Below are 7,169 nucleotides of genomic sequence, written 5' to 3'. Positions count from 1 at the left end.
CTTATCGGACCTTACATCCGCTTACCGTACACGTGTTAGTGAGAGGTCAAACAAAAGCTTTACTGTCTACATGAGAGGTTTTCTTCAGAAAATGACTCGGACAGGACAGATTAAACTAAGATGCGTCATTTTGTCATCCAGAGAAAAAAATATCAAGTAAAAATAAACCACGAATCATAAATTTTATATATTAAGTAAAACAACTTAAATTAAAAAAAAAACCAAGCAGGTTAGGGATTTCAAATCAGTTTGACAGTTTAGTGGAACGACAGGTTAATAATATCCTATAATCTACCCTGAATTCTATTACTCATTATATTAATTATCAAGTGAAATTTCAGTGAAATATCTTTTGCAGTATTTTTATTGCTATTATTAAAAATGTAATAAAGAGAGGCCAGATGCAATTACTTATAAAGCCAAATTGTTCCCAGTTAGTCATGAAATTTCAATCATAAATTCTTTCGTCCATAAATATTCACATCGTTGCATAATTTTTTGTGACATCACTCACAATAGAATCGGTGACAGCTGGGAATGCCCATTGTGCAATGTCGGGTCACTTCAGTTCAAAGGTCAGGGTTAACTCTGGTGACGAAAACGGGTTCAACGAATATTTTGCAGAGTCAATTAGAGGAAACCACGATGGCTGTTATTTTTTGCAGCCGTTGAAGGGGGCACAGAGACTATTATTAATGCGAAAACAAAATATTGTTTGGGCTAAAAACAATATTTTTTTCTCATTCTAGGTTCTACCACGCATCATGGTGGAGAAGTTAATTTCTCTGCCCAGAACTTTGCGGTGTTTCCTGTGATCATTAAGATATCAAGAATTTCTGCCATGTGTTATGCAGGGTCATTTTTTATGTTTTAATTTTTAAAGAAGCGTCAAAAAATAAGCTGAAGCGGCTAGACTAGATCGACGCTCATAGGGATTAGAAGCAAAACCCGTGTTTTAGCCTTATTTGCACAGAAACCTGGTTGACACGTGACTTTTGCGATATAACCAGCAAGGAAATGAATGAAAGTCTGTGGCATACCTAAATGATAAAGTATAGTCCATGTTAAGAGATGATTAGTAAATATTGAAAAGTCAATAGTTCTCACCACGAATTCAGACAAACAGAGATAGTTTGAAAACGGTGTCTTTTCTATCAACCAGTGCGCATAATACAGCAATAATTAAATAAAAACAATTAAAACTATTTTTCTAGGTTGGCTGAGCGTGAATTATACGAATGCCCCGGGAAAACCTAGTCTGAAGTCTAGTACCTGCAGAGTATGTCAGCGTTTCAATATTATATTCACAGTGATTCAATGAAAGGAAGCCCTGTACACTTATTATTTCGTGTGAATATTAACTCTGTCGAGATCAAAAAAGATAAGGCATCAACGTCAGAATTTCGCATCCGTCAAGCTACGATGACCTAGTACTAAATGTTTACATTGACAGCAATCCCTGCACAGGCAGGGTACGTGTCAATTTCTAAAACGAGACACGGATTCGTCACCTTGCATAAATGTCACAACGCACCAGATGAATGGAAAATGCCGTTCCACCATGTTTTACAAATGATAATCCGATTCAAAAAAAGTACACCGGCTTTAGCAATTACATATTTATAGTCACTCTGCGTCACGATATTGACGAATTGCACAGTCGATTGTAGTTGAACATGAGCAGTGTGTAAAGTTTCAGGACAAAAAGTTTTGGGAGCTGACATCGCCTGTCTCTTTCATTGAACATTATTCCTATCAGTTCCGGCTTAATAACTAATTTCCAGAATCGTCCATTGCTTTCATAAGCATGTCCATCAAAACTGTACTTAGCATTCATAATATTGATTTGTAAACCGTCATATTGTGACCGTCACGAGGGAGAAAGAGTCAACTGAAATTGCTTAGTACCAGATAATACTATGATGTTTGATTTGAAAGGTGTCATAGTTCATATAATTTAATCACGACATCTATAGGTATCATTTCAAAGAGCGAGACGTGCAAATTATGACTCTAATCCCTCTGCTGCACGTAGCAACAAGCAGCGTCCATGAACATGTTTTCGTCCGTTCGTACAACTCCCCATCTTCGCCTACCAGGCTATGTTTATTCTGGCCTGAGTCTCCCAGCACATCAATTGTGAGACCCTTGGCTGGTTTCTCCCATTAAGCGTGTCAGATGTACATTTTAGGAATAAAACAAAACATTTCATATTGTTTTGACTTCACATGTGTGTGTAATTACTGAATATGCACATGAGGTGCCTGTCAGTGATGTTTGCATGTCCGTTCGAGTATATACATCCTGGAAATAATCGACACAAAGCTGTAGGAACAAATCATATCGCAACTTATCATTATACTATGAAGGGTTCTGTTGAGATAATAGAAATTTAAACTTGGCCGACTTTATCTGTGCTTTTTTAATTTTAGGTTGTATTGTGCTCGTTCATGTTTCTTTATTTTTAAAGAAAGACATCTACTCAAAACACTCAAAATATCGACGTCATCCCTGAACCCCGAATGTTGACGGTTATTTTGATATGTTGATAGCAATATCGCGATCTCCCATCCGACATCATGTCGTCATCATGAGTGTTCGAAATGTGAAATGTTAATATTAAATTCTGTTTACACAGAATGCCTTGTGTTCGCGAGGTTAATACGTCATATTTGTAGCACTACTGTACAGAGGAGAATGTGAACATGTGGCTGCTTTATAAAACAAATAAATATTGTTAAAGGTTACAGCGATTGTCGAGTTTAGGGTAGACCCTTTGACCGGCCTCATCGGAGAAAAATTTCTTGCATTTCTCGCTTGAAGAACTTCACGTCGTAAAGTTTACATTCACATTTTCCCGCCAACACACTTGACAGATGAGTCATTTAGACATCTGTCGACAGACAGACGGAGAGACAGACAAACAGACAGACGTGTAAAATACCACGAGACAACAACGCATCTTCAGCTTGATTAAATAAGTTCTTTGTTAATTTATTAATTGACGAAACGAATGCAAATTACTCAACATCAATTACCGCAATTACATTAATTAATTAATTTTCGGGAAATTAAATCCCATCAAGATTTATTACATCATTACAATTTGACTCAGTGATGAAATCACATGAAGGTGAATACAGATGAAACAAATTAGGGATTAGTTACTGAGCGGGGAACAAATAATGATGTTTAATGACATGGCACTTTTAGTTGCGCAACTTCATCAAAATTCCGGATGGACTAATTACATTATGTTTCAATCGATATGTCGTGTGAACACAGCAATAAATTTCGAGAACAAAACGCACTAAAACTCGTACACTTTCCCTCAATGCAAATAATACTGATTCTCTCAACCTAAAGATGTTATATGAGGGCTGTGCTGTCACGCTCAAGAAAGTCTGGGAAACGTTGGCGGGAATGGATGTCACCAAGGATAGCTGACCTTTGACCTGAAAATCGAACACATATGTCATTCTCGTTAGATGAAAGTAAATAATGAAATGACTCAGCCGTATCGAGCTTGGCAAGTACAATTAACAACTGATAATATTCTCCTAGAGGGCGCGTAACATCTTGAATTTTTTTCTTCATATTTTGATGACGCAGCTGACTGTCAGTGATGTTTCAGTTCATTATCGATGTAGATAAAGGGAAAAGAGCTTATTAGTGTCAGAAATTACGAGCAATTGCAGCTCTTCTGTGAAACAGGACATGCGCAATACCGTATTCATTACTACAAAAGCCGATTAGTCGAGAGAACAGGCATGCACACGTGGTGTCGATAATTGTTACATTTGTCGTTATCGACAAGATACTTGCCTTTACTTATTAATCTGTAACAGTCATATAAAACGTTGTCGTCCGCTCGCTATTGATACCCGGCGCCATTGTCCACGCGCCAAGCTAATCGTTTGTCAGATATATTTAACAACTGGCAAGCTGAAGGCAAGGACAATTCCGTCATCTTTACACATGTCACAAGGCAATTAATCAAATCTATGTGGGTTATCACCGGGGTGTCGCCGACATCATAATTGCAAATGCATCGATGCAGGAACACTTTGGTAACAGAGCGTGAATCCTTAACCCCGGGGAGTCCCATCACCAGATCTACTGCCTCTGTTTGAAAATGAAACATGACTATTAAGCCATCACTTTTTTCCTTACGGAATTTTGTGACCTATTTTATTTTTAAAAACCGAATATGAATCAGGAAACTTCATAGCAACGTGCAGCATTAAGACAGAATGCGCCTCAAGTTGGGGACTTTTAAATGTTCGGAGATTTATACTTTAGCTTGCAGTTTATGTTGATTCGTTTCAAAGCTTGTAGGGTCAATGAATATTTACTGTCCTTTTTCATGATTATTAAAAATTGTATTTTGCCCAAAGAGTTAACAAAGGGCATATTGATCAACTTGAATTCCAAATATGTGGTAAATGTTAGAATAATTGCTTCTCTAATCTAAAACTGTGCGTGGCAGACCTGATCTTTGTTCCTAACTATTAAGTGGTTCAAAGTTGACTGAAAGTTTGAGCCAGAGTTTGGAACCTGTTTTTAGGGGTATATCTCGAAACTAAAATAATACAAAGAGAGTACCTTCTGAAACACTCGATATCAATGGCAAACATGTCCTGTCTCAAATCAGCACACTGGCCCAGGGGAAAAGTTAACAGAAACCATGTAAGCCTAATCTTTGTCACGAGAACATCGACTCGACCTCTAACATTTCTACATGTACAACAATTTTGTAAATTGTCGTCGTTATAAGTCCAAAGAGATGTCGCTCACCTCTTTCTTTTTTTTCATTTCTGGTTAACTGTTTAATTTAATTGCTTTCCGGTGACTGCCATTACGACTGTACATACGTACATATTTCATACATATTTGAATAAATAAGTTGTTCAGTCTTCATATATAAATGAATAGGTATGTTTTCTGTATATATATATATATATATATATATATATATATATATATATATATATATATATATATATATATACAGAAAGTATACAGATGTCCTCCTGGAAAATTAAAACACTCAGAGCAGATCATTATAAATAATTACCAATATTATTTATAGCCTAAAGAAATACATGTAACTTCTGTTACTTAACTTTCATGCATAATGCAATCATAATACAGACAGAACGAAAATCATCCTACTCAACTTTTATCATCTAAGTCATCTAAGGCTAATTTAGTTCTGTCTGTCTGATGATTGCAGGATGCACGGAACGTACGCTATTATCACTATGTAATTGAAGAAAATTGTAAATATATATATATATATATATATATATATATATATATATATATATATATATATATTTTAGTTATATATATATATATTACATACTATACTATACATACATACATACGTACATACATACATACATACATACATACATACATACATACATACATACATACATACATACATACATACATACATACATACATACATACATACATACATACATACATACATACATACATACATACATACATACATACATACATACATACATACATACATACATACATACATACATACATACATACATACATACACTTCTTATACTATAATCGCACATTTCTGTGTCCAAATTACATTTTATTTTGATATTGATTTAAATTAAATATCGAGAATTTTCCTTGTGAACAGGTCAAAATTATTGGCTTGATTCGGATGACAACAAAATTTTGTTCTTAATGGTAATGAAAAGGTTCTTCTGCGCATTTTACTGAAATTTACCAAATGTTAAGTGCGATAACAGTTCACAGTTCCGGGGAAGAACTCTTTATCCGTCACCAAACTGATTTGCATTCCCTCTTCAAATTCTTCTCCGGCGCGTTGACCGTGAAATATGCAATCATCTCCATCATAATGGTACTTGACAATTAGAGAGGCTTCCCAACACACAATAAAGGTGATGAATTTGACCTTGACATCTCAGTGAGTGAGATCACGCGAATCTCGTTTACCAGACAGTAACGGCCATTTCTCTGGGCACAAATAAGTAGGACACCAAGGGCAAGGAGAATGGGGCAGATGAACGGTCAGGATCAAAAATTTATTGCATTTTAGGCCATCACAAAATAATCGAACTATAGCTAGAATTACACCACTTATCAGCATGAACAGTGCCCACTTATCAGCACGAAAAGTGCCCTCTCTGTTGTATCTATCCCCATTGCAAACAGATTTTATCTCAGTATGTTCTGATTATTAAACATGATAACATAGTTTATCGCAGAATATCAAACTAATGGTTATGTTGCTAGCATCTACAAGTAAAACAATCAACAATGCCCAATCTGATTTTGAATAATTACTTATCAAGAAAACAATTAAAGTGTTTCCCGATCTTGAATAACATATATACCAGGCTTCTCCACTGGGGGATTTTGAGGGGTAGGATCACCCCTCTCTTTTCCAGCATATATATATGTAAATAACTATACAAAAGAATCCATTTTCACAAGAAGATAATATGCAAATTGTGCATCACTATGTAAACTGGCAGCCCCCACTGTATACAATTTATAAATGCCAGGCTATTTGATGTTTAGAGTGCCATAAATTGCCGCAATTTTATTTCTATCAATGACAACGTATTCCCGCTGAAATCCTCTCCATAAGATGATAATTTACAGACCATTAGAGTAAAATTAATCCAAATTCAGAGGGAGAACAGCAATAGCGAGCAAATAATTGTAAAATGGAAAATTGTCTTAAAAAATTCAGGACAAATTTCTTCTGTTCTTTGTGGAAACAATGTTGAATACGCCACGGGGACTCTCAAACTTTTACAATACTGTTTTGATCTACCACTTGTGGGGGACTCATTATAATTTCTTGGGGTACTAGAAATGAAGTTTTCGCCGGCTTTTGTGAGAATTGAAATTTAATTTTTCTTCATATAGAGTTAACAATGGGATGTGGCATCCATTTTTGTCCTACTTTAGGGAGAAGATTTAGCTGATCCTTCCATATTTATCAGTCGAAAACTCATCTCTATTGGCGTAATTTCAATTTTTGATGCGCCAACAATACACATACACTGGAAGCACGGCAAATTCGGAGATTGCGAAGTGTGTATACACAAATATGACAATAAACGCGGGAAAAGTCACAATGATTGCAAGGAGGCAAT

Source organism: Ptychodera flava, chromosome 17 (genome assembly GCF_041260155.1).
Source record: "Ptychodera flava strain L36383 chromosome 17, AS_Pfla_20210202, whole genome shotgun sequence".
NCBI lineage: Eukaryota > Metazoa > Hemichordata > Enteropneusta > Ptychoderidae > Ptychodera > Ptychodera flava.
Note: the sequence above shows the minus strand (reverse complement) of the source record.